Below are 12,049 nucleotides of genomic sequence, written 5' to 3'. Positions count from 1 at the left end.
TTGTACATAACATCAAGATACATGCACAATTACATTGATATATCTACCCTGAAAAAAATATTGTTATTAATACCTAACATTTATTTGTGGAAAAATAAAGAATTGAGTATAAGTAATAATAGAAAGAAGTTTATTGTGATTTAAAATATAAGGATTTAGTCACAGACCCTTAGGAGTCATATAAGGGAACATCAAACATTAGCTCTAACCTTAAATAAGGGATTATTAACAAGCTGAAAGTTATCCTTGTTTCTGATGTCAAATCTCTCTTCTTCCAAACTTTCCTTGTCTGATTTCTCTGGACAACATTTCAGGTCATAGATCTCAGCTAGGTTGTCCACTTTATCATTTCTTCCTTTGTCTTTTGGTTCCTTGAAGTGTTTTGTTCCTACACCTTGATTTTCTATTTTTTATGTTTTCATGAACATCTATCAACTTATTATTTTTTCACTTATATCAATCCAAGGTCCTACGATATATAGTTGTTGATCTATTCTTGCTTACTGTCTTGTTACCTCATCCTTAAAGGACTTCAATGCTATATGTTGAGAATTTTGACAAGGTAAATGTGAGTGAAGTTCTTGAAGCAATATTTGAATTACAATACTTAGTCTGAACAATCTCTCCTATTTATTTTTTTGCAACTTCTCTCTTTCTTGTGAAGCTATCGTCTTGGCATGCCTAGATATCATAGAGCTCTTTCAACATCTTCAGCAAGATCCCTTAATTTCCCTAGTTCTTCGCTTGCCATAGTTTCATCAAAACATTTTCTCACCTACTTGTTCCTATCCTTCACTATCACATCTCTTTGTCTATCTTCCTCAAGGTGATTAGATTTGACACACAATGTATTTTTTGATTGACTGACATTAGAAATTTTACTCTTCTCATGCACAAACACTAACATGCTAGTCAATGTCATGTACTTTTTAAAAGGTGAAGGATAATTTTGATCAACATCCTTATCTCCAAGCAGCTTCACATAATCTAAATTATGACCCCTAGATTCAATCCCTACTATGTCATCCTCAATGTATGATGTTGAGATGCAGTAAGAACAATCTCATAATCATCATCAATCCATGTACTCATTTCATTTGTGACAGAAGGAGGACTCAAAAAATTAATTGCTTCTATTCCTTCCAAGTCTCAAAAACTATTTTCTCTCCTTGTATCTTGTTACCACTGTTTTTGGTGGTCTATTAAGGTTAGATTCTGAAAATCTTCCTCCCATTCACTTCCTAACTTGGTTTTTTCTTGTTCTTCCTTTTCAAGTGAGGCTTCAGTTTTTCCTCTTCCTCGGTTTAAATGTTGTGGTTGTTGTATGGAGACAAGTAGCTTTAGGATTTAAATTCTCCACCTCTAGCTCATGGAAACCCTTTGCTTCTACATATGCACGAATCGGTCTTTTGTACATAGCACTATGCATTGGAGTGGCAGTTAGATTTGTACTTTTTACACCACTTACCAATATTTGGCTTGAGTAAATTTGTCTTGTTTGCCCAAAAGTGTTGACAGCTTCCAAGAAGTTCTCCAAATTGGCACAGAAATTCCTTTTGTCTAGTCCTCTCACAAATCATGGGCTCGCCAACACTTCTCAACAAGTGATGAGACATTTAGAGGAGCAATCATTTCATCAAAAAGGTCATTTGTAGATACATATGAATTGAACTAACTTGACTTATTATCTGCTATGTCTACATATATTTACCATCAAATAATAGGAATGTCTAAATTCACTTGGAATCTAGGAGAAACTCAATGACCAAAGGTTTTCCATGACAATGAAGCCAATAAAACCACTCATTTATCCTCATCGTTGCCCGCATCAGAATTCACCTCAATAAGGTATGCCTTACCCTTACCAAGAGACCCATGTCTGGTTTCCAATTTTCTTTGGAATGAAAACAAAGATTCGTTCTTCTTAACTCATTACTTGATTCTTTTCCTAACTTAGGATATGTGACTTTAGGCTGATTAGGAGCCTTCACATTTGATTCATCATTTGATTTTTGATTCCTGAAGTTCTTATTGTATTGCTCAGAAGGAGGTGTGACTTCAACATCAAGAGCATGGTAGAAAATTGTATTGCCTTCTCTTCTATAGGCTTGAGTGCCAAGAAAGATTCTTATTTATGAACCCACGGCCTGGCTGATATTTCTTTGGTTCCATTGAAAATTAGTATATTATTTGTTCAAGGCATCTTTATACTCAATTAGCTGTAAGCTTTGTCTAGCTTGTCAAAGCATGAAGCCTTAGATGCATAGGAATATAGTCTAAACATAGGACAAAATAGAGAAATATTTAGTATCTTATTGAGCTTCACTTTGTTTCGAGAATAGTTTAATATTCTCTACTAAACAGGGCCAACCACATGAAAGTGGAAGCTCATTTGGCCCCACCCCCCTCCCCCTAACATCACTCTACATTCCCCGTTAACATCTAACATTCATTCATTCTTTCAACCATTAATAAAATGTAACATTCAATCAATATCACATGATAACATTCATTAACACATTAGATTCATTAACATGCAACATTCATCAATATTCTACATTAACACATAATTCATGAACATTCATTAGCACATAATTAAATTCATTGAGACATAAAATTCAGTCATTATCAATTAAAATATGTAGATGACAATCATTTCTTTTTTTTCTTTCTATTTTTTTTTTCTATGTAAGCTCTAAGAGGAGCATCACTGTCATCATCAATTCCCCCCTCATCAGTTGTTCTGTTCTCTGTTCTTGATGATCTCAAATTCCTATGCTGTTGCAAAGGGGGGTCCTCTGTAATAACAAATAAAAGAGTTAAATTAAAAATAATTTATTATAATTGTTACAAGTATTTAATTATTTTAAATAACATAACTATGGCACTCTTTACCTGATCTTACCACATCATTTTGTCTGGACTCAACGTCAACACGGTCACGGACATCGACCCCTACAGCTACTATACAAAATGTTACGTTAATCCAAACACCAATTGCAATTACATATAAAAAATTTAATAGCAAATGTATACCTCCACCACTGGGATGCACATCATGCGAACCTTCGGCATCCACAGATTATGTAGAAGGATTGTCAGGCTACATTCCAACATCCTACGCATTGTTATCATTGCTTGCTTAAAATAGATATACTCACTTTATATTGGAACTTAACATCAAATAGACTAATTGGTAAAGTATTCAATTTGAAATAAATTTCATTTAGCTTATTTACCTATGGCTTAGATGCATCATTATTAGAACCTTCCACACTAATTTCAACTCGTAGCTGTTCAGCCACAAATCTATAGCCTTGTTGGAAGCCAATTCTCTTATCCTCTTCTATGAGGCATCTCTTGAACTCTGAGCCCTACATTTTTGCGTGGTATGGTGAATTTTACTTGCATTGTTTCATCAACCAATGGAGGGTAGTTAAAATATCAAAAGGAAATGGTAAATAGTTAGCAGGGTTTCCAACCCTTGTTACACCTTATTTTGGTCATGTTGGAGTTGTTCTAAACTTTCTTTGGTCTTTGGGAGTCCTAGAGGATCTAATTTCACTCTTGGTTGGGTGTGTAGAATAAAGGTCAAGTGTTGCAATCTACCCTGTCACTGGTAACAACAAGTTTTCCTTAGGCCTGATTTGTTTTGGGTTGTTTTGATGTTTGTTTTGGTTTCCATTTATGTTACAGGGTTGGAGTTTTCCAAAACACTTGGTGTCAAGGTTGGGTGTATGAGGCCTTGAATGGTACAAGGCAGAAGTAACTAGTATGCAGCCTTATGTGATGAGTTGAGTCCATGAATTAAAGGAGTAGACATTGTAACAGTAGATTAGTTCTTAGGCCTAAGAATGGTTAATGGTTATTAAATTAATATGATGATCATGAATGATCTTGGATCCTCAAAATATGTGAGGATAAGAAGCCTATAATATAGGATTAAGGCATCTATCAAAGTTTCCAAGTGTTGTAAGAATGTTGTCATAACAACATTTTGCACTTATTGCAAATATTCCATGCAACATGGATAGCCTTGGATTCCTTTTATTGTGGGAGGTTATTTTTGACCAAATAGGCCCTAGAATGGTGGAGAAGACACCTAATGGAGTGATGTCTTGAATCTCCAAGCATTGGTTGCATATTATAAAAAGTTTGAGTTAATGAAGTGGTTGGAAAACTCTATTTTTGAAGTGATATTTCGTTTTTTGAAGGAACAGTCATACTTGAAGCCTAAAACATGTTGATACAGTGGTTGAGACATGTTCTATAGTCAGTTTGAAGACTTTTTCATGTTATGTGTTAAGGGTTTGGATGAAATCTTGAATATGATAAACCTAAGAGCCAAGAACCTTCCCATCTAAGTTTTAGTGGATTTGGCACTTAGATCCATCTAAGTGAAAGTGAGAAAGAGAACCAAAATTAAGGTGTGGATCATCCAAGGTGGATTTTTCAAGGTGTGACTCTTGTAGTAAAGAGTGAATAGGATTTAGTTAATGATCTAATCCTATTAGGAGATCCTATAGAAGCATAAGATACTAGGAGATAAGAGAAATCTCTTGGTGGAAGTGGAAAACTAAGCCTAGGAGTTTTATCTTACACCAGTGCTTCCAAAGTGTGTTACTCTGCATCATATATTGGTGTGGAGGAACACTGAGATCCAAGTTGAGGATCATGAGCATAGAAAAGCTAGTCTATCCTAGCATTTCCCATCACATTATATAAAAAATTTGATACAATTTTTCATTTACTAATACTTACAACTCTTGCTTGAAGTTTTGAAAAACCACCAGAGCCGAGCTTGTGTGTCCCGTGCTTTTCTAGTCTTGCCTTTGTTGCCTTTGATGTGTCAGGCAATCTATGAAAAGTTTGAAATATGTTAGATAGTATAAATATAGAGGTTAATTAGTACATAATTAGATTCTCAACAGTATCACATACCTTGATATACTTTCCACTAGTGTAATATTATTTTTCTTGTCAGCTTTATACTTTCCATCCAAAATTAGAGTCTTCCACTCAGCCTTAGGAACATAGGGCGGACGCTCGCACTTGGGGTTATCTCGTAATTTTTTTCTGTACTGGTCCCTAATATACTTCAAACATAAACCAACTTTTTCAAGGAGCTTGTTTCTCTCGAATGCACGAGGTCCAAAGAGTTGGGTCATGCTCTCTATAAGATCATCCTTCAACAGTTTGTGTTGGTTATTCCACCTTTTAAGTTTTAAAAAATATGTTAGACTCATAAATGAAGTGAAGCTACCTTTAATATAGTTCAAGAAATGGATGAAAAGGAAAACTATTATAGCAATGATATAAAATCAAAATAGTGGTTAGGGGTTTTAGTTAGGATATGATGTTCCACCAGGTACGTAGGGTGGGCCCGAATATTTGCAAACACTCATCACCAAGTTTTCTCCAAAAAACATCATTCCCTACAAAACAATCATGGGATCATTAGTCGATGAAGAGTGATCAAAAACTAAATTACTATTATATCACTATAGAATAATAATAACTTTAAAGTACCTGGAACTTTGGCTACTTTTAATGGAATGCCTTCATCGTCGCTAACGATCAATATGACATCCTTCACCGTTCCTGTACTAGGAACATAGGAACATCCATGAAATGATGCTATAGCTCCTATTGTGAAAAGTTTCATAAGTTTCATAAGTCTTTGTAATGAAGTATAAAAGAACAAATGATAATTGATGTTAAAAGGTTGTAAAAAAAAAAACTATTTGTTGTTGTCATAAGAGAGAAAAAGAGGGATTTGTGTACCAGCAGATGGTGCAATAGTCGATGCCTGTAAGCTGAGTGCTGCTGACTCAGCAGTCGAAAAGAGATTTGTGGTTGTCCTGGATGGAGGCGGCGTCATCATAGGATTCAATTGATGTGAAGCTAAAGAATAAAATTGTTAGAGCATGCATAAATATAGAACATGTGGACTAGCATGGAAAAGATTGTTAGAGCATTAAAAAAAGGATTGTTTGAGCATGTATTGTCAATGATTATGATCATTCCTATATATATTCAGTTGAAAACAGAAGTGGGGAATGGAACATGTGATCTACCTGAACCACCTGTAGCACCCTCATCATGGGAACGGGGCTCAAAATCAAGCAAAAAACTCTGTAAAGACAGTGCATCCATATTTTAATTAATGCCATAAAAGAGCATAACATAAAAACCATTATTGAACTCTTATTATAATTAAAAAATTCATTAATACTTACTTTTAAGGTTTCAGAGGTGTGCATCAATTCAGATCCCCTTTCTCTTATTTCCTGAGTAGTAGGCTTTATGGTTGCCAAATGAAAAATTTCTTTGCCAATTTTCTTTAGCAACTTTTTAGTCAAACAGATTGGGTCATCGGTGTCTGCTAAATCAATATAAAAAGGGTCCTCCTCAGGGGGGGGCTGCTGATCAAGGACTGCAGGTTCCTTTCCCTCCCTCCAACCACTGGCCCTCTGTGACAACAATAGTATTAGTATTAACAAAATTACTCCAAAACAATGAAGAAAACAACATTAAAAAAATAATATTTTGCTTCTATCTAGTTTGCACAATTGCAATGAGTTTTACCTACTCGTGTGTAGATGAGCCGGGAACATCGCCAGCATCCCCTCTGGGCGGTTGCTCCATATATTGCCCCTATGTCAAAGATCAAGTATAAAAATGTTAGCCAAAAATTTATTGACTAAATGGTATGTTAGAGTCATTAATTAGAAGTTCGTTTAATAGTATGTACCACCCCCATGATAGTAGCCTCGTTTGTATCTATGCAGTTGAAATTGCATCAATAAGAAGCTCTTCCCCTGCACGTATTGATTTTATCGCACAGATGAATACACGATTTCCCTCACGCGCCTCAAATATGCAATTGGGTTGCTTTATAGTTGACCCAGGTCGTGTACTATTTATAAAACCTACAATATTCCCTATTGCTTTTGGCCTTCCATCAATGTATATAGCCACACTTTTACTTTGATTATTGTCTTGCTGTTGTATATAATTTGTCGAGAGGGCATACCTACGCATACTTTTTTTATATTGAACAATATGCATCCAACTTTTGTAATCGTAACATGGTCCAACATACTCCATCAATTTATAAAATTTGTTGTAAGACACCTTTATGTCTTCCATAGAAAATAGGCCCAAACGATGCAGTGATGATGGTGCTATGCGATATATCCTCTCGTTAACACAAAATCAGTGTTTATTGGAGGAAGTTCCTTGGGTACCCAATGTTTCTGTAGATGTTGGTACCTCAAGGGCACCTCGATGTTGCCTTCCATCTCATAATCATAAGAACATGACCCCCCTTGAGCAAGGAAAAATTTCATGTGTTTATTGAATTTCTTTCTAGTCCTTTGACCTCTAGTTAATCTCCCTGTTCTAGATAAAATGCATGTCTCACTTTCCTCTTCTATTCCTATATTTCCCTCACTCGAGGAAGACACTTCTGACAAATACCTATTCACTGGTACCTACAAATGGGAGAGATCTTAGAAGACATCAATCTTACTATTGATAAGTTTATTAAATAGACTATCTATAAGGAGTATTGACTTATACCTGTCGATCCATGAGACTGTGCAGGATGCTCCTGAAAGGGGTTCAGTTTGCTGCAAATGTAATTCAATTATCGTGAGCATAATCACATCATAATCATAATCACATCCATCATTAGCATCACATAAAAATTTAAACATTAAAAGTTACACAATAAAACACTTAAATCAGGCTCACATTATAAGCCTACTAGGGAAGTAGGCCTAGTGAAGGGGTAAAACTGGCTTTTTGTATCAGCTGATGAGTTGAGGGCTTAGTCACCTTGGGGACATGCTATTTGAAGTTTTTTGATGTGTGTGGAGGTGGAGGAAACACCCAGTTAAGGTGAAGTCAATTTTGGTGCCTATTGAGGCATTGTGAGCATTTGATAGTTTGTTGATTAGATTGCTTAGATGAATCCATTGGATGGATTGAGGGACATTCATGGGATTATTCCAAAGATGTAGAACCTAAGGTGGTATAAGGATTTGGTGTGCACTCTGATAGGTTATGGAGTTGGCTTGGATCGAGGAGAGGGATCTTATGAAGATGCTTGGTTCGTGTTGTGAGAACACTATGGAAGTCCCTCTTGTTATGAATGATTGCAAGTCCACCTAGGGTCTTTGCATCACCTACAGAGGCAAAATTATTAACCAAAAAATTGGGTAAGCACTTATATTATGTTTTCCCTATGAATTTTATTCTAGGTACAACTCCCTTTTATAGATATTTAATGAATACCCTTTTCTAAACTAAACACTTACAAATGCTTTTGACCCGAAAGCAAATAAGGCTCAATACATTCACGCATCAATATGTGTTTTAGATAGTTTTATTTGATTAATTTAGATTAATAGTTAATTCAGATTAGCAGTATTCTATTTGTAGTTGAAACTTGTAGCTTTTAAATAGATAATAAATAAACTATGTAACCATATATATAAGACAAATATATTTCTATCAAGAAATGAATATTAAATAGATTAAGGATTGATGGCATACCTCTAAATTCCATCATCATCATCCTCATTGTCATCATCATCATCATCGTCGTCGTCGTCCTCGTCATCATCATCATCATCCTTGCCATCATCGTCGTCGTCGTTGTCATCATCGTCATCATCAACATCATCATCAACATCAACATCATCTTCATCATCATCATCATCAGTAGCAGCATCATCGTCATCATCTTCTTCTTCTTCTTCATGAAAATTTGTGTCAGGAACATCATCCAATAACTATTGATCGTGATCACCATCTACATCATCTTCTACTTCTTCAGTATCTTCTTCTTCCATCGCATTATACTTTATTGGCCTTCCTCTCGGTTCATGTCTAACAACAAATGACCAACCCGGTTTATGTGGAACCTCTGAGTAAAATACCTGCTCACATTGGCTTGGAAGAACATAAGGCTCATCCCCAACTGGCTCAAATGACCTTGTATTAACCATTGTAAATCCATTATCATGTTCAATAATAGTTCTATCAGGATCATTTGGATTAAGTCGTAGCCTGTACCATTTGACAACAAAGAGTACTAATTTGAAGGAACTAAAGTCACACTCAAGTATCTCATCCAAAATGCCATAGTATCGATTTTCAGACTCTTAAGGATGTAAATCGTTTCTAGATGAAATATTAGTCACTTGAAAGACTGCAGTTATTCTTGAATCACAAGTTTTCTTCGTGTCATCCAACACTTTGACGCAAATTTTTTGACCATTACAGAACATAGCCTTGTGGTTTTTAACTTGCAATAATATATGAAACATGTCAAAATTATTGTATCATGAGTTGATAAACATACGAGTGATTAATAAATTTGTACGCACCTAAAAATCTCTTGAACCACGTGCTAAATCTATTTCCCTTTACATAACATTGGAATCTCCATTACGATGAGCTTCTTTAACCAATGAAGATACACCTTCCCATGTTAATGTGTGAGTAGAATGTTGACATCGTTCAATCCATACCGTCATCCAATCAAGATTGTTTGCAATATACAAATGTAGTGCATCCCACTCTCGAGCACCTGTACAAAAAAAAAATAGACAACTTACAACCGATTTATTTTGAAGATTAAGAAATAATTTATTACAATAACATCTTATAATTTATTACCTCTCACTTTCCTCAATGTACCGTTCCCCATCAAGTACTCCCCTTCTAATTTTTTAAAAGGCTCGAGATCCCAAATGCGATCTACATGGATATTTCATGAAAACTTAGGAAGATATTCAGTAATGTACACCACAGTCTGGTATACCATTTATCCCTCTGCCATAGAACCCTCAGGATGTGCCCTTTGTCCAACCAAAGCCTTCAAAGATTTCAAATGCCTCTCAACCATCCACATTGACCTAGTGTGTACAGGTCCACACAATTCAATCTCCTCAACTAGGTGTATGAGGTAGTGTTCCTGTGCATTGAAAAAAGTTGGAGGTAGACACTTTTGCATTTCACACAGTAAATGAGGAATTCTTCTCTTCCAATAGTTTATATCTTCTTTATGGATTTCTTTAGATGACAACCACCTACATTAAGAGATTCAAGTCACAAAAAATATATAGATATGAGACTTTACAAAATAATATACAATAGATTACATAGCAAGAAAAACAAATCGTGAATATAATAAATATATACAACAAATTGAACAGATATTACTGCTTACCCCATATATTTTCCAAGATCGTATATCACTTGTTTGATGTTATTGTTGAAGTGCTCTAGGAGAGATAGAGGAAGCACGTACTGCAGTAATTATAAACCAATCATTTCATTGTTTTCTAACATAACATAACGAACAGTACAGGTAGTTTATGAATATATTGTAAATATAGAAGAACATAACTTACCTTGATGAAAGTATGTCAATCATGTGTTTTGAGCCCTGGCCCAAATTCACTTTTTTTTTTATATGAGATTGTTTATGTTCGCAGCAAATCCTATGGGAAATCAAATTTTTCGTATGACTTCTTTTATGGCATCACTTTGCTGCTTCGTTAATAACCATGGAAGGGCACTTATATTAATCTAATCTCTATTGCTATTTGAGTGAATGAAATTCTTCAATGCATGATTGGATTCATGTATGTCATTACAAATTTTGACAATTTTTTCTTTGTCACGCCTTCCATCCAATATTTTCCACAATGTCTCTATTATATTCTTTCCAATATGCATAGTATCAAACTAATGCACAATTTGTAAGTGCTCTTAGTAGGGCAACCTACTAAATTTTTTGGGATAGCCTTTTAGTCCCTTTGGAAGGTTGTCAGTATTGCCTTGACGACCTTCACGATCATCAATTACACAATTAGTAAACAAAAATCACAATAGAAATATATAAATTACAAACATAAACCATTAGGTGGAACGGCATTACCTCGACGATTAATTCTATTATATTCCAACTTCCATAGGCGAGGTGTCATTCTTCATGGCTTTGATGTAGTCTCTTCTTTCCCATTGAAAAGATGTTTTTTCGTACTTTGATACATATGATTCCTATGGAGGAAGTGTCTACACTCATCAAACACCTGCTTTCGTAAACTTTTTGAATGACGAGATTTCATCTTTGGACCACAAAGTGGACATTCAAATTTTCCCTTTGTTTGAAGACCTACAAGATAATGATATAATTGGATTATTAAATATGTTGATTTTTATAATTAGAATTATTGTGCGCAACTTGAATTCACTATAACATAACACAAAAATGTGTTAGCCCTAAGGCATCATGTATTGTCCATGCAAGTATTGCATGGAATTGAAATTGTCTTTGTCCTATTGGTCTAGACACGTCATACATAGTGACACCATCCCATAACTCCACCAACTCGTCGATAAGAGGCTTAATATATACATTCATATCTTTTACTTGATATTTACATACTTGAATGAACAGTAACATTACATAATTATTGTGACCGTTTTACTGCAAGATTTGTAAGTACATGTAAATTAATAACTATCAAATGATAAGATACCTAGAACAATCATTGCCAACATAATGTGCTCCCTCTTTATTGACATCCATGGAGGAATATTATTGTTGATAACAAAAACAAGCCACACCGAGTAAACAGATCTCATCTCTCCAAATGGATTGACACTCTACCAATGAAAGCCTGAGATTACGAGGTTCTTCTTTGAAGTGTTGCCACTTTTCCTCTATGTGCATAAATGCCGAACCATCCGCAGGGATTCGAATAATGTCATCTTAACTTCTATTGCGTGTATGATAATCCATAAATTGAGCCAAGCTACTACACCTGAATAATTGTTGCATCCGTGGAATAATGGGGATGTAATGAAGAACCTTTTGAGCCACCTTTCTTGTTAGTCGATCTATTTGATATCTACTCGTATGACATACAGGGCATTGTGTTGCAAATTCATGTTCTTTATAATATATAATATGATCATTGGGAAAAGCATGTATTGCTTCATACTCCATTCCAATATCTTTCATAAC

This window comes from Cupressus sempervirens, chromosome 1, assembly GCF_028749045.1.
Source record: "Cupressus sempervirens isolate cs-2001-9-10 chromosome 1, ASM2874904v1, whole genome shotgun sequence".
Classification (NCBI taxonomy): domain Eukaryota; kingdom Viridiplantae; phylum Streptophyta; class Pinopsida; order Cupressales; family Cupressaceae; genus Cupressus; species Cupressus sempervirens.
This window is presented reverse-complemented; position numbering follows the sequence as displayed.